We start from the raw sequence: 26,746 nt of genomic DNA on the forward strand, positions 1-26,746 counted from the left end.
GTCCACATAAAGTGAATACAGCTCATGTCAAGTACTGACAACTGTCCGTGGATGGTTTCAAGAAATCCATTCTTTTATTTCCATGAATTTGGCTAGTGGTATTAATTCTCAGTCTAAATGTTTACAAACAGATCTGTGAGCGGGAAGAAATAAAGGAAGGAAAATTTAGGTTATTCAAATTGTTTTTCCATAAAGTGTGTTCTTGATCTCTTGGGGGGCACTCACCAGCATTATCAGCCTTTCAGCTGTTCTTTTAAACTCTTCTCTCTTTCCAAACCTGTAGAAAAAAATTGCATTAGCTCAGAAGTTGGTATTTTCTTTCTTTTCCTTTTTTCTTCTTTTAAGCAAGTCTTCTGTACAAATGCTTTATCTGCACGGCAACTCAAATCTGTGCTAGTCTGGAAAAATATCTGTCCTCCCAGAGGAGAGATTTTCCATTGTTGGCTATTAAAGCACCAAAAAGCTCCAAATTGTCACCAAAAAAAGCTTATGAATGCTACAGGTGCCTTGTTGTGCCTACAAATTTCTCATCAGAACTGGCCGCTGCTTTTCCCAACAGAAGATGCTTCAGACAGCAATGAAGATGTATGTCAGAGCTGTGTACTTCCACCCACGGTGTCTCACCCCTTCTCAGTGGCTGCCTGTGGGAAGCAAACACAACAGGGAGAGAGACTGGGGCTACAAGAACAGTTTCAGAGGTGGGAGAGAAGTTAGTGATAAACATTTTGGCTTGGATGGGGAGAAAAGGTTTCCACTTCAGGGCATTACAGTTCATCACAGCAGCTTTTGAAGGGTCATCAGAATTCAGAGGAAACCAGATCCAGCCAAAATCAAGACTCTGCGTGCCCCTTTGAACGTGCTTGGCCTGATAAAGGTTGAGTACAAGAGGAATTATCAGCTTCTTGAAATCGCACGCTCACCTGACACTGATGATCAAGTTGCTGGGAGCTCACAGATGTCTCCAAAGGCTTCCAAGTAAGTCCTCAGCCAATTGTAAAAATGCCCACAAAGAGGCTGAAGCAAAGTCATTCAAAGTTTCCATCAAAGTTAAATGTGCTTGCAGTATATTGCAACCATTAAAATGACTAGTTTTTGCCAGCAGTAATTACCGAGATGCCAAAAAGTCGAATGATTAATTAGTTTAATAGAAAGTCCAACACAGAAGCGAAGGGCAGACTCATCTCACACAGCACACACGCTCACCCAGGACACGGTGTGTTTGCACACCCGGCATGTTTCCCCCTGCACAAGGTTTGGTGCTGGACCTGCCCGGGGTGCAGGGCACATCTCCCCACCAGAGCCACGACTCTCACAACTCTGATCAAAATGCACCCGCCCAATGAAACAGAAATAAAAGCATCATCTCGATACCAGAGATGGCTCAGTGAACCAGAAGTCAGGTCACACACTTGGTAGCTGCTGAATCAATTAGCCCATTAGGAGCAATTAAGCATGGCCAGCTTTGTGTTTACTGTAGGAAAGGAGAAACTGGAATTTGAAAAAAAGAAAAACCAACACTACATCTACTCATTCCTCATGACTGAATATTTTTTTAAGTTAATGCAACAATATACAGAACGCTCAAAAACAGGCACAGATTATCCATTTACTTAAGGTTCAGCAAGTTAGACCTCACTGCATCTTGCTGCTGAACTTCCCAATAGAAGTTGTTACCAAGTTTAAATTTTATAAAATCTTTAATTCCTTAAAGAGGAAGAAAATTCTTAACACTCTTTATTGGTAAAGTCAGTTTTGACCTTCTTTGAACAGCAATCGCTTAATTTGCAAACAATCTTGCCGGAAGAGATCACTAACTCTGTCTCTCTGATCGTGCAGTATTTGTTTGTACCACTCTTCACCAGAGGCAGCAAATGTATGATCCTGTTTTCATGATATGGAGAAGAAGTGACTCAAGGAGAATCAGTGGTTATTTCAGGAAAAGAATCCAGGTCTACTGAGTTGCAATCAAGATGGTTTTACTGTCATAATATCTGTTACAGCATTTCAGACAATTGTGTCTGCATTCGAGCACAAAAAATTCCTCAACACACAGGCACACACCATGATTTTTCAGCTCAAAAAAAAAAAAACATATTTGAGAAAAAAGTTTGTCTTATTACTAATGTTAGATATGGAAACAACAGGTTCAAGGATGCTAAATATGCCAGAGGAACAGAAATGTTGTTTTTAACATTATACAAATACCAAGATAGGCGATTTCAGGGTGGTTTTGTAAATTTTCATGGCACAGTTTAACCAAGTGCCAGTACAAAAGCTGAGCACTCCTCTACTCCTTTGACAGAACAGGTTCTAAGAAAATGCTGTTTCCTTCTAATTTCATAAAAACACATTGTTGCACAATAAAAATGAATGAGTGTTCATAGATACCTGTAAAACTATTTTTAAAGCAACTAATAAATTTCCCACAAATCGTAGGCCTAGGTTGTACATTTGGTCCACAAACATTTAGCAGATATAATAGGACAGAACTATAGCTGACCATTACATCTCCTTCCCATGGTGCCTGCAAAACATCGATCCTTGTTTCTAAGGACTTAGCCTTTATCTAAGAGATGTAAAACCAAACACAAACACCACAGCACAAACCTCATTGATTTTGCAAGATGCGAAAGCCAAGAAAAATGGCTTTCATCACACTTCATAATAAATTTATCTAAAAAGCCATTTGTTTAAAGTATTGCCTCAGAAAGCTCCCCTGAGACATGCCATTTTGATGGCACTCTTTTCATTATTCAAATATAATGAAGTGATTCTGCATGGTTATGCTGGACTATAAATCACTGCTGTAAAAAAAAAAAAAGAAGGCATGTTCAGCATGTTAACAGAACAAAGATCAGATTTTGACACGTGTTTTATTATTGCACATGCGCTTCATCTCTTCCACATACCTTACAGATAGCAGCTCATACTACTTTCCCAAATTCCATCATTATTAAAGTTGGGAGCTGACAGGGGAGAAAGACTTTAAACAGGGACCCGGAGTTTGCAGCTCATGTCCAGCGCTATTGCAAACCTGTTTAAAATCTCCCTGCAGTCTCACACATCCACACTGCAACACTGCAGAAAGTCAGCAAAGGCAGAAGAGCTACTAGTAGCATTTATTGCAAGCAACTTCTGGTTAACAACTAATTAAAGAAGCATTAAGTGCTACATCTAATCAGCATCTTAAGAAGAAGAAAATGGAGAAAAATCAGCTTATATGAAAACTGACTTTCACCAAAAAAAAAAAGTGAAAGGAGTTTAAAAGGACTTGTTGTCTTTCCAAAGCCGCTAGGATTTTTGTTTTCATTTAATTTATACCCAGTCTTATAACTGAATAAATACTTTTCTAAGGTTGCAGAGTAAAACAGAAATGCAACCTGCTTCACACAGTGGATTATCCAGAGTGAAAAATCATTCTAGATTTATGGGATAATTTTTCAAATTTAGTCCTGGTCGTGCCTTGCAGAAGTTTGGAGTTTTCAGTTCTTAGCAGAAACACTTCACTGAAGATGAACCACACAAATCATAAGAACAAATTACTTCAAACTGGCAAGAAACTAATTAAAATTACAACCTGCTATTACCAATGTAAGCGAGCACTGATTTAACTTGTAGACATAGAGGAACAGCCCTTCATGCCTGCATCTCGCCTGCTGTGTGCTTTGCTTGCTTTTTGCTGTGAATTTGCTCCTGAAGAACAGTGTGGATTATCGAACAGCGTGGATTATCGAACAGCCTGGCCGAGCACCCTGCCAACCTCAGCTAAGCTCAGTGCCACAGGTCTACCTCGAAGCTTCTGACCTCACACACATAACAGCATTTTTTGGGATCTCATAGTAAGATGTAAAAGTGTACAAACAAACAGTATCAGTGGAGTGCAACCAAGTTATAGTAAATATGATAACCTGAGTAAAGCTTCTGCTTGCAAGAGTTAAGAAGAGTAAGGGCAGATAACAAGAAAGTTTCAAAAGTCTGCATTCAATAACAGCCTTCTTTTATCCATTATGCAGTTTTGCCTTGTTGTATTTTTATTGCCTTTCGTCACTATAACAATATTCAGATCTTTAAAAAGTGAGCCAGAAGATACAGAGAAGAATACCACCACAGAAAGAGACCTAAGCTACAATTAATTTAATGTAAGATAAAGTATATCAAGAATTCATAAATTATTTCAACATTAAGGATGCAAGTGAGTAATCATTGTGGAATGATATTTAACCTAGCTGACAGGAAAACCTCAAACACAGTGAAATTTATAGTGGAAATCATGGAAGATTAGCGTACCTAACTTTTACCAGAGTAAAAATGAGATACCTGAAGGGTGACAAACAGGAAGCCTCCAGATCAGGAGATCTGCTTAAATCTTAACAGCAATTGCAGCACTGTGTATAGTTAGCAATTCAAATTACAACAGGCTGAAGACCTAAATAAATCAGGTGATGTGGAAGCTGAGTCATGAACCAGTTCAGTGTTCAGGTGCCAAACTCAATAAATTTTGCAAAACTCAACAGAATACATGTCCCGTCTAATACCATTGGCTTCAACAGAGCTAAACACTTGATCTGCCCAAACAAATTCATTTAGCTGATACAGAAGCAACCAACTTCTGCTCACTATTTTCAGGCTGCTGCACAGATGTCAGAGAGAAAAGTTACTTGCTCCTCACACCCCCACACAGGAGACAAGCAATATTTTTCCAACAAAACGTGGCAGGTTTTGCATACAACACTCCAAAATGTTGATGCTATGTAATAAGTCTGAAGAAAATTAAAAACAAGAGAGATTCCTATTCTTAAATGCACAGAACTAACAAAAAATACCAGAGTCACTGAAGAAATGGGAAGTCCTCAAAGGCATTTCAGGATGATGTTTCAAGCTCATCTAAACAACTGCAACCAGGCCAGGAAGAACACAGAAAGGGGAAAGTCTGGGTATGCCCATCCCCTGATAATCATCCCCAAGTACCATCTGTGAAAGGGGACTTGGGATGATGGTGCCCAACATTTGTCAGTAATCAAGGCAATGATTAAAGTGCTTGATGGTAAGCACGATTTGCCCAACAAGTGGGAGAGCTCATCTCCCACCCCCCCTCAGCTGGGGAGGTGAGGACAGACATTCATACCAGAGGAGCTGAGCTGTTCCAGATCCCGGTTTCTCCATTCCCCTGCGGAAACAGGACCATGGTGCCATCAGGCCGGTACTTGCTGTGCCCTGCGTTCAGCCTGACCTCAGATGTTTAGAACAGCCCACGGGATCACAGTCAAACCCTTCACAGAGGTAAGAAATGCTGGTACTCAGTTCTGTCACAGACACAAGGTTAGTTACAAATTGGGCTAATGCCTTCTGTCTATTCATACGCACCACTTCACTCTGTTCAGTTTTACCCTTGCACTAAACATTCCCACCTATATTGAACTGCATGTGACAATTTAAATCTTAGATATTATTTACAAAATCTGCCTCAAAAGGCACTGTGAGAACAATCAGAGAAGCAGCAAACGTGCCGGGCACGGTGGCACACACATCTCTGCTGCAAAAGCCGAGTGAAACGCTAATTTTGGCAAGCTGCTTGTCCTCAGTGATCAGCCGCATTCACTCAGGCTCTAACACGCTGGCCATTAACCACATTGCCTACATGCCTAAAGAACTGAAGATTGTTATCTAATGGAAATCACCAAGAGGGGCTTTTGGGAGCTTTATGTTTTACAGCAGTGAAATTCCACAAGTTTCCAAAGAGCTTTTTATGGCTGTTAGAAATTAGCCACTAAATTGCTACCTGATAAAAATGTACTTACACAAAAATATACATTGAAAAGGCAGAGTATAAGTATTTTTTCTGGATAGCTGAACTCCTATTGCCAATGAACAGAGAGAAACCTTTCTCAAAATCTAGAATTACAAATTATGCTTCCATACTTACGGCATTATAAACCACAGAATGGCCAAAAACGTCTTCAAAGCACTGAAAAATATTAAGACATTTTTAGGATTTAGTAATGAAGCCAAATTACAATGTGTTCGTAGCCCCAGTTTACTGTTAAATTAAACTTGGAATGAAAAAATAAATTATATTCGGCTTCAAGTTTCCAGGCATCAGTTTTCAATAGAAGAAACCCACATCTGACACTGCAAACAACACAAAATGAAATTATAAGGCAGGGGCTACGAGTGAGATAGAGAATGTTGCTACAAGTCAGGCTTTTCAACATGAAAACTGTTGGTCATTTCAATCTCTTTTTTTCTTTAGAAAGATTTTCATAAAATCTATGGAAATAGCCCAGGCAACACAAAAGACCAGCCAAGGTTTCTGTTTCCAAGCACAAAAGATCAGACTATTTTATGTGTAACTTAAGTTAAGGAGAAGATGTAAAGAACACTACAAAGAGCTCAGGTTGTAAAATAGAACTGTGGACCCTGAGTCCTTTGCTAGCTCATTTCCTTGCTGTTTTTCTTTTTCTTATTCTCCTTCAAAAGAAAACTGCAGTTAACAATTTGTTTCAGCCAGCAGAATAGGCAGAGTTTTAAAAGTCACATCTGGATCCTGATTCAACTTTTGGACCCAAGCATTTGTTTAAAGACTCCTTCAAACTTAAAGCAAGTGACATTAACAGATCAGTCTTATTCTGAAATTCAGTGGTTTTTACTGTGCTCACTTTCCCAGAAGAGATTTTACCAAAGAATCAGATTTGTATTAAACTGGGAATAACCTGTGTACGTGTTCAATACATCTTTATTAACAAAAGATACACCACATGGGCCAGGGACTGGTGTTGACTTGAGCATATTGGGCTAAAAAAGAAAATTAAGTGTCATCATCAGGAACCTCTCCTAACACCAAATATTAGTCAACAATTTCCCTTCTCCAAGACCTTCTGACAGCTGTGGAAGTTGCTGCCACAACTAAGCAAAGTTTCATCCTACTCCACCATTCCTGGATTGTAGCACGAGAGTTACCACATTGAGGTTTAACACGGGATTGAAGCCACAACTCCAGTGTGGCACACACACACGGAATTTCAAGAGAGTTAAATATTTAATTTGGATTAGCGTGACTTTACAATGAAGTGAAATGAAGGTAATCAAACTATCAGGCTTTCCAGGTCAGAAAAGCAAGCAGAAGTAACCTGGGCAAGGTGCATCGCACACGCTGTAAACAGGCATTAAGAGAATGAGCCAAGGGGGTGGAAAGGAAAACAGACTTTTCAGTGCCCCCAAAATACTTTGCTCATATCTTATTCTACCACCATTTTTAATCACCACTGCCTGCCGAAAGGCAGGTTCACCAACCCCAAAGTTGTCTCCCAGGTTTGAAGTACTTCTCCTGTTTGCAGGTCTGGGTGTGTTGACAAGTTTGAGGGGATCCTTTCAAAGCTCAGTAATATCAAATGGAAGTCTTTGCATAAGATGAAGGGTTTAATTGCAAGAAAGAATTCTGACATTTTTCTTTTTTTTTTAAACAAAGAAGGGTAATTATTCTGTTTAAACATCACATCTTTATGTAGATCTCTGAACTGTGGTCTTTGAATAAATGAAATGGCTTTCCATGTACTCCTTCATACAAAACTTCAAACCCTTCAAAACTTTAAACCTCTCTTCTTGCTGAAATTCTTTGTTATCAGTGGATTGAACAGAGTACAAAAAGTGGTGAATAGTATCTTAATACTTATGGGAAGTGATACACATAGTAATGCATAAAACTGATCTCACCTTTCACCTTTAAATCCTTTAGCTGACATGCTCTGAAAGGCAGTCATACTTTAAAACCATACCTAATTTAATACAAAGTTCAGGTTAAATGGATGAGGAAAATTGTATGAGTTTAGCACAAATAAAGCTGAAACTGAGATACACTGGTCTTCCCTGTAGCTTCTTTCCTCCTCTTACAATACTCAACTGCAGTATTGCTGACAAAAGAACAAGTTTTCAACTTCGAGAAAAATAAAGTACAGAGGGCTACTAAAGAAACAGAGCAGACTCAAGCTGAGGCCTATGTAAGAAGATGGTACTTTTGACATTACAAATATTAATTATGAAGTTTTATGCTGGGAAACCATTTACAAAACTTCTGATGGACTAAGAAAAGATGCAAAAACATCTGCTATTTTACCACAGGTTAATTGTGTCCTATCTGCAGTAAGTAATCTGCATGAAGTGACTTACCATTTGTATCTTGCCAAGTCAACAACTAAGATGCTTCAGGCTTTAAGAGTATTTGAACATGAAACTTCCATTAGTGGAATGCCCGGGGAAAGCAGAGCCAGAACTCCTCTGAGACAGTACAAACGGATGTCTTTCTTTGGCCCTGCTGCTCATTGCACTGCAGACAGTATTTTTTCAGACGAAACACAACATCAGCCATATTCTGATCATTCTTGGTTAAGAGCATTTTATTTCTAAAGCATTAAATAAGACAGTTCATTTCCTGCCCACATTCCAGTTCAAGTATTTGTATTTGGCCTTCCTAACTCTCACCTAGAAGCTTTGATTCATTCTGACACTTGTTTTCTGGCCAGCCTCAGTTTCCCTCCTGCATTTCTCCGCTCATCAGACTGCAGTTCACTACAGGAGCAGCTGCTTTTCAGTGGCAGGCAACTCAGAGTTTGTAAAGCACTTTGTCATCTTGACAAAACAGGGTAGAGATACTGAAAAGGCATTTTGTAGTATTCGCTTTCAGAGTATTCTTAAAATACTGAAAGGTTATTACAAAGGTGGGAACATGCCCTGGTTGTTTTACAGTTACGCCTGGTTGTTTCACAGTTACACCCATATCCATGAACAATCCTCGGTGTTCAGTGATTTGATTGCACCCCTCCTTCAATCACTTTGGACATGTTTTTTTTATTTCTAGAGACTCTATAGCTTTACCATTCACTCTTTACAATCATTAAAACATGGAATGTGATTTTGAGTTTGCAGCTGAAAGATCAAAAATGAAAAACAATCTCTTTCGTATTTTACAAATCATTGGCACAAAAGAGATCAGCAGTTAAACACTAAAAAATGTAAAACTGCTGCAAAACAAATGACTTTTGCAAGATATCTTTGGGCTTTTGTGCATAAATATAACACCTGAAACATGAATGACTACAGACTTAAATAAATACATGGGTGAGTTTTACTAACAGATGTAGTACAGTTAAGTACCAAAGCTCTGCTATCATAACTCCCCAAATTTTCCTTCCTACCCAAGTATGTGTCCTTTAGTTAAGATGAACGCCACAGAAAAACCCCAAACACACACACAAAAAAACCCTGTTCCTATTACACCAGAAGTAGCACCCACGTAAAGTTTCATGTTACATAAATCATACAAAGGGGTGTTCTGACCAGGAATTCTAGCTGTACTGAAAGGAGAGCATGTGCTTTTGTAAAAAATATCTTCTTTGCCAGCCAATGTCTTTCAATTGCAAAAGTTCTCAAAGATCTTGATATTGTCTTGATTTCAGATGCATATATTTTCTTCCTATTCGAGTAATAAGTTCTAGATTTCTCTTAGCTCAACCTGACTGGCACCCATTAAACTGAGAATTAATCTAATTGATACTTCCTCTAATTCTAAAATCATAAGTTTTTCAAACGTCTGTAAGCATATCTGGAGAAGGGATTGAACAACTTTCAGTCCACAGATTGATTAGCAGCGCTTTTTGGGGATGAATTCCTGCTCACGGCATAACTGGGACACGTAGTATTTCTGGTGCTTGAAGAGTTCAACAAACTGTTCCAGAATCCGCAAAACACAATATTAGACCATAAAAAGCAAAATGAGATGCAAGAAAGAACTTGCTCCTCACCAGTTTCATGGTAACACAGGAACATACACAAATTAGGGCAGCAAAAGAACCCACCTCCAGGTCCTACACAGAGGCCAGAGAACTTTCCTCAGTCACCTGCCTACTTGACCCCGTTCCGCAGCATCTCTGTGCTTTAAAAAACAATCTACGGTCTTAAACGGTAAGAACATCAGCAGTAAGTTGTTAAATTGATTTTATGAAATATAAAATATGAGGAACATAGAGAAATTTAAGCATTTAATTGACTAGAGGTGCAGAGGGAATGTCTACTGAATATTTCTTCGCCATCTCAGGAAAGAAAAGAGCTTCCACATCCAGCCCTTTGGGAGAAGAACAGGAGATTTTAGCATGCCTTCCACTTTTCAATGTACTTGCCTTATATATCAAAGATCACTGTAAGGAATACACAAACATTTACCTTTAGGTATTGAAAAAGAGCTAGACAGGGAACTTTCTCAACCACATTTTAAACAATAAACTACTCCATTACTTCCTCTTGGAGACTTACCAAACATTTAGTAAAAGCTTCCTGTCTTCATATTAAGTTACCCCTATTTACCCCTACTATTTCTTAGATAAAGAACTACAGCAAATTATTCTTACACATACTTAAACAGAAACCTCAAGTAAAAAAAGCTAATTTTATTATTATTCTATTTTTTTTCATTCTTATCAGACAGAAGGTAACACAGCTGCCAACCACACAATACAAAGCCAAAGCAGTTACAACCCCTGCTGGTAGTGAAATACTTCCCACGTGACAAATAATTGATTTTGAAGCAAAGATACACACAAGTCATGCACATTAAAATGAAAAAGCCATTTCTTATCTGTATAAAATAACCCTGAGTTCTGCAGCAGCTGGAAGGCGACCTAAGTTTATTAACAAAAGAACAGCCCCTTGAGACACGGACTCGCTGAATTGATTGCTGAGTACTGTCAAAAATATTATGAGATACAATCCAGACACTAAATCTCCACTGTTAAGAGATCTTATTTAATTATTTTCTTGAATGGGGCATTTCTTGACACGGTGGACAAGGGAATTAACTGCTGTCAAGAAGGCAACGTAATTAATTGTGTGGCAAGGAACATGCCCTTTCCATTACGTGCTCATCATTGTGCACTTGAGATGCTGTATTACAACCTACTTGTATTTATCCTCTGCTTTTCCAACTGTTCCTCAGGTTTTTCTCCTCTCTTCCCTCTCTTCGGAAGGTGAAAGCTATGGAGGTGATCACCTGCATTAAAATTGCTTCTACACTAGCCTCAGCTGATCAAAAAACACTGAGAGCCTTCCAGGCCAGAGAGGTTATTTGTTATATCAATTTTCCAAAGAATTTCACTGTCATCTGTAGCTTTAGCACAAGCCGGTTGGTCTGCAGTGAAGCTGAGAGACAAGAGCCATAGAAAGCTGCACAAATTTGATAACTGTAACTAAGGCACAAACCTTACTCCACATCACCTTTGGTCGTGGTGCACTTATTCCCAAGGTCAGCCTTCACCCTCAATGGTTTCATCCATCAAAACTAACAGGTTGCAGATTGAATCAACTGGTAAGAGGCCAGAGTGCACGATGCAGAGTAATAGCTCTCCCACATCAAGGTTATAGCTTTTGACTTCTACTCCACAGCAGGCCAAATCGAATATTCACGTGGGAGCTGTAAGAATCATTCAACAGGCTTCATCACAAAAAACATAAAAGAGTATACTGAATAACTAAGAGATCCTCTGATTTACTTATGTACAGTTAACTGTGGCAGCAGACACATTTCTCATGAAGTTTGTATCACCCATTAATTACTCAGATAATAGAAAAGTCTAGGTGAAAAAAAGCTCTTGAACAAAATCCTGATTCTTCCAGAGTCACAGGAATTTTTTAGACCAGGGAAATTAATTAACTTTTATCTTGTATTTAACTGTATTTTTATGATAAGAAGGTAGGGATCACAGAAAAAAAAAAAAATACATGAAAACAGGGATAAGGACCCAGTTCACAGTCAGCAGCACCACAGCAGTGATACAGTCAGAACCCAAGCCCGAACTTGGCAGAAACTTTTGAAACCAGAAGCAGATTGCTGACAACAGAAGATGACACTTCTGATCAAATTCTTATGTCCAGCAGCTACTTATGACAATAAAAAGCCTCAGCCAAATTCATCCTTGATCTAACCCATCTGACCACAATACACAGGAACAAACTTGGCACTTGGTTTTCCGCTTTCCCCTAATGACAGTGCTTTGTATCAGCAGTGGGAAGTACATGCACAGACATTAGAGCAAATTAGATAAGCTCAGCTTCTCTCCTGAACACAGCCTGTCAGCACTTATGATCTGTACAACACAATAGTGTTAGATTTTGCTGCTTCACCAAACACTTGAAATCGATGTCAGTAAAACACAAGCAGCAAGCATCATTCTCACCAAAGCCAAGACACAAAAGCACGAACAAGAAAGCCAACACAAAGCAGGTGAGAGAAATTTAGAATTTAGTGAGTACCATAAACAAAAAGAAGCCCACAGCGTACAATATATGGGAGGCAGAAAGCAAGAATATTTCACAAAAAAAATATTTCACTTATGTTCTAACCTTCTGTGCTTCCTGGTACTTACGCTCTGCATTGGATCATGTTTTCCATCCAATGGGTTCTGCTCTCTTTGATGAACAAAGTATAGGAATTGTCATTTGACACACTGCTTTCAGGTAGAAAAATTACAATAATAAAGAAATTAAAAATTACAATTCATTGTATGAGCGAACAAAATGCTGTATTTTGTTCGGAAGCCTTTTTAGAACATAAATTTTAATCGCTAGCCAGGGAAACTTAAAAAAAAAAAAAGAAAAAACCCAAAGAAACCAAAACAGTGGGGTGAAAAAAAGTGGGGGAAAAAAAAAAGGCAAACACATGATAGAGACTTGTGTTTAAGCACAAAACATTTTCAGATTTTCCCAAGAACAAAAATTCAATCAAAGTACTCTGAGCGATGCAGGCATGAATTCATCACCTGCTGGCTGGCTTATTGTGCCACAGCATTTTCTGATTTCCTTCTCTACATCAGTTGTAATAAACAGCTACTGCCATAAGCAAAGTCATGTTTGTAAAGCTTTAGCATTGCAGATGATCACCTTCCAAGAAAAAAAATGTATTTTACATGGGAAAGGCAGCACAGTGGAGTAAACTGCACAATGGGCTGGCAAGATTATTTTTTACTGCTCCACACAACTTTGAAGACTCAGTGTTACACCCAATGAAATATTCTAATAAGTAAGAAACACTGCAGAAAATCTGTGTTGGCAAATGAACTGCTCTGCTCCTAAACATCTGTTATGACTCTATTGCCCTGATAAGAATCACAATTTTCACAGCAATTTCTATTATCTTTTTTGTTCTGTAGCCTTTTCCCAGCCCCCAATGGAGTACCTTTGCAGCTCCTTACAGGATAATGGCAAAGCCTGATTTTTTTTGCCTGAGACAGGCAAGCATAACTCACCAACGGGACACAACAGCCAGCTGGAAGTGAGCCTGGGCAAGGGACAGAGTATTCCTGAGATCTTTCCTTCACATCTTGTTCATATTGACCTCTGGGCCTTGCACTTCTTTTGGAACAGAGAGGTTTTAAAACAATGGACAAAGAGAAAAAGCAGCAGGCTATCTTGAGACACAGCACACAACTCCACTGAATCCCCGCTTAAAGAACATGGAGTAGCAGTCATGTCCAGCTTTTCTAAAAACCACATAAAACTGAAAACAAAGTTTAACTGCAAGAAAGTTGCATCTTCTTTCTCACTGCCTGAATCAGCTGGCCAATTTATAAATGCCCCTTCATCTTTATAATTAATAAACTTGCTAAGTGAGAATCACATTATGTCAGGGATTGGAAGGGACCTCAAAAGCTCACCCAGTCCAATCCCCCCCTGGAGCAGGAACACCCAGATGAGGTTACACAGGAAGGTGTCCAGGTGGGTTTGAATGTCTCCAGGGAAGGAGACTCCACAACCCCCCTGGGCAGCCTGTTCCAGTGTCTGTTACCCTCACTGAGAGAAGTTTCTTCTCAAATTTAACTGGAACCTCTTGTGTTCCAGTTTGCACCCATTACCCCTTGTCCTGTCATTGGTTATCACCAAGAAGAGCCTGGCTCCATCCTTCTGACACTCACCCTCTATGTATTTATAAACATTAATGAGGTCACCCCTCAGTCTCCTCTCCTCCAAACTAAAGAGACCCAGCTCACTTCTTAAATCCTTGTAAATGTCTCTTCTTGGTGCCTATCCATCCTGAAAAACTGCTGCCTGACAGGCCCACACTGGAAAGCCTTGTGTTTCTTTTACTTCACACACTTCAAAAAACAGTGGAGCTGTTTATAGACATTAAGACTGAGCATCAATAACCAATCATCAAACACCCCAGGAACTGCAGCTGTTTCACTGTTAAGCATCTTTAAAAAACATTACCTGAATTGACTGCCAGGCCCTGCTTCAGGCATATATTAGGAGAGTTTGCTAATACAGAAAACTTTAGCATGAGCTACTCACAGGAGTCTCTCCAGCTTGAGGTGCAGCCTCAACCAACTTCCTGCAAACATCTGGAGACATGCACTGTGATTCTAAATACAGGCTTGTACTTCACTACATGTATTAATTTCAAGTAGGTCACATCTAAATGAGCTGAGCTGCTGCCACCAATGTGAGCTCAGCATTTCTGAGGATGAAGTTTAGACTGTCAGTGAAAAGTTCCTTCATTTAAAAGGAACACAAAGAATTAGCAGCATACTGCACTAAAGGTCATATCCAAAATGTGTAATAAACACTTGGAATTTTCAGCCCGAAGTCAGGAATAATTGAAATAAGGTTGCTGAGATCTTTTCATGTCTTCCTTACACCCTGTTCCAACCTTCTTCTATACCAAGAGGATAAAACGTACTTCAAAAATTTCACTATCGCTCCACAAGCTAAATGTTGGGGACCCTGGGGGAAATAAAGAAAATCAGCATTTTCTGCTCCCTTTTAAGACCTATATTTATTTATTAGTCATAAGTATCTGTGAACTGGAAGTGGGTGGAATAATGGAATGAGTAGCCAAGAAAGTGGGTCAGTACCAAAGATAGAAAATACCAGACGTATCATAAAGTAAGTCTCCATTTTCTTTGTAATCCAAGCAGTCTGAAATACAAATAAATCTAGTTTTAAAAGGACAAGACTATCCATGGGAAAAAAAATAACCCTGGAGCGTTCAGAGAAGACAGATTTATCCCAGGCTGTATTTAACTGAGTAGTGCTTCACATTGCAGGAAACTCTTCCTTGCTGGCTCGATGTTTCAAGGTCATAGAGCCTCATCTCCCTTCACAACATAAATGACACCAGGCGAGTCATTCACATGAATTAAGATTTTGCTTCTTAGAGTGGAAGTAATCCAAGACACTTGATGCGACACTCCCAGTCTTGCCACACGTTCTGCTCCCATTGTAGAAAGGCGGCGGCAGCTCCACGTGCTGCAGACACAGGCCAGTGAGGGCACAGAGCGAAGCACCTTGTCCTGAATGAGCATCCACATCACAAGCTGAAAGTGATCCTAGAGGCACAAGAGCCTCGGGGGAACGTGAAATTTCAAGTTATGAATAAGGCGACTCCTCCAGCTCCTCCCATGCTCACAGAACACAGAACCTGCAGATGGGCTTGCAGGTCGGTCCGTTTGCTTCAGACAGGCCTTACAGAGGCATGAGAAGTCCCACACTGGGTGCCTCAGAGCACTTACCAAGTTCATTATTTCCTGAATTTTGTTATTTAAACCATCCCTTATTAGCTGCAAAAAGCATATGGGACCCTGCTATAATGAAGCTATTCAATATTTTTAGCTGTTTAATTTTGGATCAGCGTATCATCTGGAGCAACCACCCCTCACATTTCACTTTAATTGGGCTATCTGGAACAGAAGGGCTGAGAAAGCCACACCTGTTCCATTTCCGAGCAGCATGTTCAACTGGCTTATGAAAGGTTAAAATCGAGAATAAGAGAATAGATTTATTCCCCCAGGAGTAATGTTAGTTGATCAGTTCAAACACAGATGTTTTAAACTCCACATCTAATAAATAGTATATCAAGACTCCAGAGATCTGCACAAATAGGGAAATTCCTTCCCTTCAAAGTAGATTCTTATTATAATGTCTTCTATTATGCAAATATCTGACAAAGAAATTATAAAAGCCAAAGCAGCGGGTGGTCTGCTTGAGTGACAACACTGATAGATCTCTAGTTGACGATAATGTGATTTGTTACTGATAAAGAGCACTCAATATTCTCAAAATGCAAATGTTTACATAACCAGACAATCAACTGATCGGTCCCATACAGACTGAAAGATTAATGGCCGCATATTCTTAACCAGGCTTCTGAAGGCGTCAAGGGAAACAAAGACTCATTGCAATGGCTAGCTCTCAAGCATCACTCAAAATCAGGAGACCAAATGTGTGGTGGTTTTTTTAAAAATCACAAAAATGGAAAGCTGTCCTTTCCCTTAAAGAGATAATCACAATAGTCAAAATCATTATATAACATTGGGCAAATATTTGCACATGAATAAATCACGCTCATGAAGAATTTACAAGATGAATTTCCTTAAACCAGTCCTTGGTTTAAGTGTGAGCAGCGCTGCAGGGCACTATGTTAACAACTCAAACTACCACAGTAACGCTGCTTAAAAAGCGGTTCTGGATAAGTAATTATAGTGCACTGGCATTTTTATGATACACCCCACTCCCTGACTACCTACTCTTTCTCCTTTCTGTTCATCTTTCCTACTTCCTTTTCAGATTATTGCCTTCTATAGTAAATAAGGAAATTTCTGGATGTGAAACAACGTAGCATGTCTTAGAGATTGATCTTGTAAAACAGTCAACCCTGGATTCTTTCTCAAGAGCAGTGGTAACTATAACTCAGGTACTTTCCAACATGTTACAAAAGAATTCCTAAAGAAGGTTGATGTTTGAAGACATTTTATAGAAGCATCCTTGGAAAATTTGACAGCATGCCTAACAGGTCCCCACAAAAAGTCCCTCATTCTCCTGTACTGCGGGATTCAGCGTTACAGGTAAGAAGTATTATTCAATGGAGAGAAAGAGGGAAGAATAACTGAATTGAAATCAGATGTTATACCCTGACTTACCACAAGTAAAGACGGAAACCGATACAATAGTCTCGAAACAGCATTTTTGGTAAATAGTTAAAGCTGATATTGAACAGTTAATATTCTTTTCTTTAAGTTATTTCTGCACTCAGCTTTTGTATATTATCCACATTCCTCAAAGGTTTAATGCTAGAGAAGCTTAAAAGAGTAAATATCATCAGTGAGCCATATCAGGTTCCAAACATATAATCATGAAGTTCAACCAGGGTGACATACCAGGACACAGCATTTAGAGCAACTGCAGCAGCTAGGGACAGGTGTAATTCTGAATAGCAGCATAACCAGCTCCTTCTGATCTTGCCACAGTCATTCCTGAATGCTGAATCTTTGACATAATTACAACCTATATTGTCAAAGATGAACAAGGCTGCATTGACAGTCCTGAGCATTTAAAAACCATGACTAATTTCATCGCAGCATGATGAAGACCTTCAATTGCCCTATCATTCCAGAGTGGCAGAAGGTATCTCAGGTATTTGTCATTTAACCACAGGTTATTCTCCTAAGACTGATTGAATCTCACAAACCCCTGGGAAGACAGAGGACATGGCACCTCCCAGCAGCATCAGCCTGCTGAGGAGACCCTGGGCACACCAAGAGAAATGTGCTTCTCGGCGCAGGGCTGGCAGCCTGCGCTCCTTTGGTAGGAAATACTGGCAACTCAGCCAAGTTCCATGGGTGACAAAAGAGATTTTGAGAGGATGGAGAGGACTGCGCTGAGTTTCCTCCAACAACAAAGGTCATGAATTATAGGACCGACATGAGTAGGTTTGGCTGAGGCAGCAGTTTGCACTGTGCCCCACACTGATGGGCCACAAAGCACCCATAATCCCATCATCTCCTGACTATCAGTTTGAAGGTTTTGAGAACTCACAAGGTGAGAAGCACCACAGGATCTCTCCGCTCACTCATGAGGTGTCCTCTGAGCTGCCTCAGCTCTCGGCAGGTGGATGGGACACACTTGGCCTGTGTCCTGTCCTCATGCTGCAGCAGCCAAACTCAGCACATGCCTCTAGAAATGGCAGCGCCACAAAGGCACTGCTGGTCACCAGAGCCCACGTCACCCTGAACTCACCAACCCAAAACACTGCACTGAATGCTGTGTCTGATAGGTTGGAAACAGGGGTTTGGGTTTCCTGCATTAGATTTAACAGTACTTTCCAAGAAAGTAATGCTTAATTGTGGGGCCTAGATGCTCAGCACCTTTGTTCACTTGACAAATACTCTCTCATTAGATATATTAATTATTACCTCTTAGGCACTTGGGCAAACAGAAGTCTTTTAGAAAAAGTTAAGCAGACATCTTGGTATTGGTAATTTAGGGTTGTATTTGACACTGAACAAAGAACAAAACATGGTTTGACAAGGTCAGAAGAAAATGCTGAGTACCATAGTCTGCAAGAAAAACTTGGATGTGGCAACCTATCTATGCTGATGTTGTAGCAAAGGCGTCCCTCCAAGAACCCTCCCATACCCTGCTTAGTATTCAATAAAACCCATCAGTACAATCACTTTGACTTCTCATGTGCTTTGTCTTGTACATCACTGGGTCATTATTCTTTGTGAAGATGTTGTCAGTATTTAATTCAACTAAGTTTGTATCCATGGCAATGATTAGGAGTAGACTAAAGAAAAAGGAATGTAGTCATAGGCCAGTAGCTCAGTAAAAAAAAAATACAGAAGCCCATTAATAAAGTGAGAGGAGCGTGAACAGGAGCAAGGAGAATGCCAAAAGAAGAGTGGGAAGTTGTAATTACAGTTGTGAGGGGGGCATAGAAGTGTGGGAAGCTGCCCAACTCCAGCTAGACCATGATTTGGCAAATCTGGTATTTGTAGTGTTACTAATGTTTGGTTTGGTGGTCACTTCCAGCATTCAAGTAAATGCAAACAAGTTTGGAGGGAGACACTGATTAATTCCTCACTGAATTAAGTCTGTCAAAATGAAGTGCTTATCTACAGAACCATCTTGTGCTGCTTTATCACCCACAGAACAGAAAAGCAGCACGACCCTTACCTCCAAGCAAATGCACTTTCATGGATTTAAAATGTTTCAGACCTTTTTTAAAGGATAGAGTTGTTGACAAGGTAACAAGGCCCACACTTAAAACTGTGCCACTTTCTGTAAATGAGTGACAGCAGAAGGAAATTGTGACCATCTTTACTGCGTAAATTACTTGTCATTAGCAGATCAAGACAAAAATCCCAGGTTGTGAATCTACACAACCCTCATGCTGATCTTCAGTGAAAACTATATATCTCCCTTAGTAAACCATCAGGAGAGGGCTGTAATGAAATTTACATAAACTGGAAAAGTTTGAGATATTTTGCAAAATTATGACAAGTTACAGTGGTTAATGAACCGTTAAATACACGAGCATATTCTGGTTTCAGGTTTCACTACAAAAAAAGCTCCCATCTAGGTTTTCAGACCAAAAGAGTACCTCAAGCTGTTACTAAATTGCTCAGCTCTAAACCAGAGCTTATAATCACATCTCTTTCTAGCAGTACTTTACGCCTTCCAGGTTTTGATTCTGAGAAACTGAGTTAAGAGATTAATACCAACATAAGATATACTACCACATTCTTATGCACTTTTCTCAGGTACAGACTCCAGTTTTTAGTATATAAATCGCCAGCTACTTATTCCCATTTCCAGCTAAAATGGGCTGTTGTGTTTTTATAGTTTTTTTTTTCAAATGCTCTCTAGTAACAAAAAGTGTCAAGTCTGCCATGCACATGAAAACAATTTAATTCAGACTGCTTAGAAACCTGTATATTTAAAATTCTTCTGCATGACTGCTCTTTTAACAATATATCTGAACTCAGCTAAGCAAAACTGCAGATCTTGTAAAGAGAAACGTTTTGCCTACAGTAAGATGTTGTTGCATTAATTTAGCTAAAACACTTGAAATCAACTTTAGCTACCTACTTAACACAATTTTCTCGTGTATGAAACTGCATATATCATCTTGCATCTTCCTTAAATAAAGTGGCTAAAGGCCTTTTCACAAATTATCAAGAACAGAAAACATCTGTTGCCTCAAGTATTTGATGGACTGGAGAACTAGGAAACATTAATTCACAGTGGCAGTCGAACATATGTGTGGTACCATCACACACATTATTAGGTTAGCTTCGTATTTTACAACTTTTGCCACAAAAGACAAACTCAATTTTGGTATGTAAACAGAAGGGCTATCTCAGAACTGCAGGAATTATGTTGTGAGAAGTTGAAAAACATCAGTACCGACAAGCTATTTCTTCTTGTAGCACACGGTAACGTAAGATAAAAGACAGATAGGCTTTTAGGTGGACTAAAGCTTTCTCAACTTACACATTCTTCCAAAACCACGTTCCTCTTTCTTATTTCCACAGTGTACTTAAAGCCATTAAATATGGTCCTGTGGCCTCTGAAGCATGTAATTACTAAGATAAAATATGAAAACCTCTATTTGTCTTTTTCTGTTGCCAGCTCCACAGGCTGCCAAGAGGAGCGTGCACTGTGCTGTGTTCTCTGTGGCTTTGTCAGAAAGATTTCAAATGTCCAAACTAACCAGAGCAAATACACCAAAATATGCACTGTTACACCACCTACATGTAAGATATTTAACGTTAAACAAGAAGGCACAACGAAAAGGACAAAATTCACCCAATATTCTAAAGACAGCAAGTAGGCACACTCAGTACTGCTGCAACTGTCAGAAATCTCCCTTACACGTAGTGACAAATGAAGTAAAAACCCCACGACGACTCCAGCACCCACAGGACAACTTCCTAAAGGAGAATTCAGAACACCAGCCATTGGTAGCCTCCTCTGCAACTTTTCCAGGGTCTGGGGTTGGTTCACAGTCCTTCCACAGACCCTCAAGTATAAGAGCAGTGTAAAAACAGATTAAAAACGTATTTCTTACCACTTAGTAGTTTTCACAAAGTAAATGAAGAAGTTTGGAAATAACCTCAATATAACTATTATGATTTAACTATTAAACTTATCATTGCCGTAAGAAAAAGCTCCCTGACTGGCACCATGGAACACAAGATGATTGATGCAGCTGTCAGAGCCAACAACATCACTGGAACACAAATGATCCTTCAGTAGAGTCTCTTGGGTTTATCCTCACAGTTTGAAATCTATTCATGTTTTGTAACATTCCCTATAGCTAAAGACCTCTCAGAACTGTTCCTGATGGGCTTTTCTTAGAGAGTAGTGGTCATATACACCTGGGAGGGGAGGAATTAAAAGCAGAAAGCATCTCAAAGAAGTCCTATTAAGTGTGTTTATTTTCACCTCTTTTTCTGGTTGACTGCTAACTATATTTTCTCTGATAGAAAGAAATCCAAGCACCACTGAACTGCATGAATGCGTGCAGCTGCCCCTTTGTCAATGAGTCCACTGCAAACTATTTCCTCAACTCTCTAACCAGGTCTCAAGGCCAGAAAATCCCAGCACTCTGAACATCTGCCTTGGAGTAACCAGACCAGAGTAATTGATGGTTACTTACGAGCTATCTTCCATCATTTCAAGGAAATGCAGAATCTGAGCAGAGGTGGTAGCCCAATCCCTGCCTACCCCTAGGACAGATTTCACCCGACAAACCCAAACTTTACACTCAACTAAATTACATGCAGATGTACAGAAGAGATTAGGCAGAGCTCTGCATGGCCCTCTGTTTCTCAGATGTCATTTTGTCCAGAAATCAGAGCAGCAGAAGGAATGTCCAAACTCACATCAGAACCACAGGGGACTTGCTTTCAGCGTAAGATCAGCTCATGGGTTTTCTGCTTTTTCATTATGTCTCCATTTTCATGCAGAGGTAACAAAATCAGAAATTGTCCATGTGATCAGAAATTCCCCTGTGATTCTCTCTGGAAGTTTGGAGATCATATACACTCCTCACTAGAGTTCAAGATATAGCCTGGATTAGTGAAAAAAGACCATTTTATCCTTATTTTCACTCAAGGATAAATACGCAGCTTGTTTCTTCCTAAATTCCTTGCAGTGGTCTGAGCTACACACTAAACAGAACTAGTTCTACTGAATGAATTCATTTGTTCTATCAGGAACTAAATGTTTAAAAATTACATTCTTCCGCTTTTCCAAATTATTGCTAAATTTGGGATTGCAAACTGAAGGAGTGGATGTCAGCTTCCCTTTCCTGCCCATTTAAAGGAGGAACAAATACAGCACAGTCCACTGTTGTCCCTTTTCCTAAACAGCATGACGCTGATCAGGATACTGTTCGTATCATTCAGGTTGCGAAGCAGGCAAGAAGGATTTGTTTCCTAGATGGTCCAGCAAATCTTGGATTTTTCAGCTTTATCAGCCTTTTATTATCTCAAATACTTGCCAGAATTTCTAGCAGCTCCTCTATCCAGTAAGGCTGTGGGTCCAACAGTTCATTTTTTGTGTAGGTACAATTTTAGCCTTTTTTCTTCCTCATATAAATATGTATTTAAGAACTGGTGTGGGGTTTACGTACATAATTCTATGTACATATATATAAAAAAATAACTCATGCTGTTTGTTTTTTTTCCTAGCTGATCCCCACTTTCAGCATTTCTACCTTACTGAAAGTGGACAATTTAAAATGTAACGGTCAGCATCTCTCACAGTTAGCTTAAACTTGAGTGTATTTTCCTTGGGTTTTGGTACTTGATCTAAGTTGCTCCTCTGTCCCACAAATGAAGAGGAGCAGTGTCCAGGAGTACATGGTTTGCTGCAGAGTGGAACAGGTTCTGGCATACACTCTGGGAATTTTTGTAAAGTATTCCTTTCTGGGAATAGGGCCATGTTCAAGACCATACAGAGAATAAAACAAAAGGCTGAAGTCACGCTTTATCCAGGCAGGCGGGTTAGATAGCTTCCAAGATATAAGATTTAACTGAACTTAGAGTCAACCATCAGCATGCATAGTTATTTTGCAGTACATTCACATGAAGGGAGAGGAACGGCTCAAGAGAAAGCTAAATCATCACACTCCAACACATATATCACCACCCTCAGTCAATGTGTGGAAGCACAGGTGATAAATTAATAAATTTAGATTACAAAACCACTTTCCAAATATAGCTGGAGATCTAGGCCCTTGCCTATAAGAACAGAGTGTGGCTGGGAATTGTATACATGTGTGAACTTAAGAGCAGTACACCAAGCTACACAGACCACTTGATTTCTACAGCTACTTAAAGTACAGTTTAAATTTACTGGCTGCTCTGACTCTTTCAACACTGAATAAGCAGCTGTGACATGTAACCATAAGAATTTGAACCATTTGTTCTAAAGAGTGAATAAGGAAATGAACATAATTTCTTGCATAAGCAACAATGACTATAGTGGGGCTGCATATACAAGAGTCGCTGCCATAACTCCCTGATATTTACTGGTATATTTGTTTGTTTGTTTGTATGTATGTATACATTAACTTGCTCTTGCATACTTTCCATCTGGGATACTTGCATGGCCATACTGCAGCATTAGCAGGTACATACTAGCACAGTTCACAAACTGCTGCTTTTCTAAGGTGTTATATCAGAGGCACTTGCAGCTGGTATTTCCATGGAGTTCTCTGCATGCAGCTCAATCACAATGGCAGTAACAGTCTACAGATGTTTTCCAAATCTACGTCAACAAGGAAGGTCCAGATTAATCACTGGTTATCCACCTTCTCTTTTTTCTTTTTCCTCCTTAAATCACGTAGGCTTTCAACTGAGCAATTCAACTGAACAGAAATAGTACCAACCCCTTATGATACTCTGGTTTGTAATTAACTAGCAAAAGGATGTTGCACTAACAGGAGAGGTGACCCTGCTTTTCACCCTCTGCCTGGACTAGCAATTCTCCTCCTCTAACCATGGAGGGTGATGGGAGATGATTGGAAATCTATGTTTTAACTTCTTTTGAAGACCCAGGAAACAGTTCAGCTTTGTGGCTCCTGCTCCTCTCTCACATCACAATGGCACATTTTTCCCTACAATAAAATTAATTGTAAAGACCCAGGAAAATTGAATCAACTTGCAATGAAAATAATGACTGGGAGAACAGTATGCACACAAGACATTGCCCTAAACCTTCGTTAACTACAAAACACAATGGTTTTTGAAAGGTTTTTTACCTGGTCAGAGATAGGGAAAGTCTGAAGATTCAGGAAAGTCCACTCTTCAAGATTTTCAGCCCAACTTCATATATGAAAGTAGTCTAGATGTGCAATACAGTGCTGGATGGTTTTTCTGTCTCAAAAACCAAAAAGGTTTGATAACCCTGAACCACTAACTAAAACACAATACAGCCTATTTTGTGAGCTGTCTGACGCTATGTAATAAATACCAATAAAATAAGGCAAGAAGTTTAGATGAAAATGACAGAATATTTATGCTACCTGGCAATAATGGAAATGGGTTAGGCCAACTGCTGTATTTTGTTATTCTGATTTTCAGACAAATATCTCACAGTGTGTATTGGAGCTAGTCAACAGCTGACATTTAAACACATTTATGAAAGAAATTCTATGATTCTTCAAAAAAACCAAAGTTGTCATTTCTTTCAAAACATATTGGCCTTGAACCTTTTTTGCGCTGATTTACTTAAAAGCTTTAACTCCTACCGAAAAAAAGGAGCAAACTAAATATGCAAACTGTAATTGGAATAAAAGCCACTTCTGTTCTGTTAGACTTCGTATGAAAAATAGCTTAGTGTCACTGGAGTACTGCAGATAGAGTTTGAAGAGATGCTTTCCTAAGGTTTTCAATGTATTCTTAAAATAATCAAGTAGTGCTTTACAAAATTTCCTTTGGTCTCACAGAATGGTAAAGGATTAAAGGATACGTACTTTTATAAATAAAATAAACAGTCAAACTTTTCCATTTTAAAAAGAAGTATTAATTCTCCACCTATTTCAGTTTACTTAACAATGAGTAATTGGTTATAACCTTATTCCTACAGAAGGAAAACAAATGTTAAAATCAACCTTTCATCTGAACAATCTGTAAGTAACCTCTTTTAGGGTATAGAAGGGCAGTTAATGCTGCACTGCCACTCTGGATCTTTGTTTTCTCTTTTCCTCTCAACACCAACATGCTTATAAAACAAACCAACCACTGCTGCAGTTACAGTGTTTTCAAACATGCTTTTGACATTTTCCTTCGTGGTGCTTTGTTCCCCAGCACCTGCGCAGCTGCTGATACAGCTCTACACACACCCGGTATGCAGGTCACACACCCAGCACGCCAGGCAAGCCCAGGTCAGAGCAGCAGACAGAAAAACCTGCTGCCAAAGATAAGCCCTAAAGAAAGCAGCCGCTCTTCCCTGTAGTTCAGTTTATGGCCTGAAAAAAGTGCATCAAAATGATTTTCTAAATTCCAGGGGCTTTGAGAAGCCTCTTGCTAGGGGCCAAATCCCACCACTGGTCCACACACATTGTGGACTGGCGTGTCTTAAGGATCCACATTCAACAAAGCACGCCTGGGTTTTTCTTAAAAGAGCGATCTTCACAGTTACGTTCATTTTAGGTGTCAGAGGATGCTGTGTGTTATATTCCTGTTACGCTTCCCAACTGACACTGTCATCTAGTTAACAAAGAGAGATTTTGCTGCAGTCGGATCTGTTACCGACATATGTTTCCCAACTGATTGTTCTGGCTTTGAATTAAGGAAGTTGTGTGTCCAGGTCTCTCCAGGGAAAAAGGCTGTCTTGTGTTCGAAAATCAAAAGCAAGACCAGGGATGGGGCAAGGCTACTGAAAAAATGAAAGACTTGTCTTTCATATGCTGGGCTATTGGGTGAAAACTAAGGCTTTTTCCTGAAGAATTTTGATCCAGAAACACAACAATACTATCTCACAGTTTAACCTTCTTGAGTTGGACAAAGATATAACTAAAAACTATAAACCACTCAAAAAGTCTAAGGTATTTCCTGCTGCTAATCTCAGTTTACAGAAAACACATATCAAAGGCTTTTACAAGCAGAAACTAAATCTGTGCAGTACATTTAAAAAATATACAAACATTAAACCCATTTTGGTGATGTGGAAATAGAGATGATGTAAGTCGGGCACTGCAGCAGGACAGAGGCCACGAGCTGAAGCCGGGATGGGGACGCTGGGGGCGGCGGGAGCAGCACTGGATGCACCAAAGTGCCCTCGAACCCGGGGAGAGCAGCACCAACACAGGGGGATCTCCCACACATTATGGATGAGCTGCTGGTGAACTTCATACGAAGAAGCACAAACCTGAAAACATAATAATATGATTTGCACTACAGTTTTGATAATGCAATGAAACTAAATAAAAGCTGATCATTAACAATCTTTGCGAGTGCATGAAACAACTATTTAAAGCAGAAATAATAACCTTTTTAAGGGTCTACACAATGGAACATCCACAATTTTGCACCTTTTTTTTTTTTGCTAAGTGGCTCTTTCTGCAATCAGTGTCAGCACTGTTAGAAGTCAAAGATGAAAATGCTTCTCCACAAGCAAGAGTCTTAGAATAAATCCATTAAATACAGTTTATGTTTGAAAGGGAGAAACATGGAAAACAAAATAGAAGAAAATGTGTCTCAAAACCTAATTTTAAAGCCACGCTAGTTATTGGATGTTTACTGGCTTCATTTCAAAGCTCTTCTCACACCAGTCTCCCCACAGAAGTAAAATGTGGGGAGGGAGTTCAAATTCCCACCTCTTTAATTTGCCTGGCCAGAGCTGAATGTCCTGGTTTTTAAAGACTGAAGGAGAAAGGGGCATTGCCACTTCCACATTCCAAAAATCTACTCTTTCT

At 39.5% G+C, this 26,746-nt stretch overlaps 1 long non-coding RNA gene across 1 annotated transcript in view; it reads right to left on the reverse strand.

The window, feature by feature from the left end:
- Positions 1-26,746, reverse strand: part of LOC110362338 (uncharacterized) — a 45,715-nt gene that overhangs the window by 8,632 nt on the left and 10,337 nt on the right. The window contains exon 3 of the long non-coding RNA XR_010475062.1: positions 226-26,199. This is a non-coding gene — a long non-coding RNA (uncharacterized LOC110362338). The remainder of the gene's footprint in view (positions 1-225; positions 26,200-26,746) is intronic.

The sequence above is a fragment of the Columba livia genome, chromosome 10 (assembly GCF_036013475.1).
Source record: "Columba livia isolate bColLiv1 breed racing homer chromosome 10, bColLiv1.pat.W.v2, whole genome shotgun sequence".
Lineage (NCBI taxonomy): Eukaryota > Metazoa > Chordata > Aves > Columbiformes > Columbidae > Columba > Columba livia.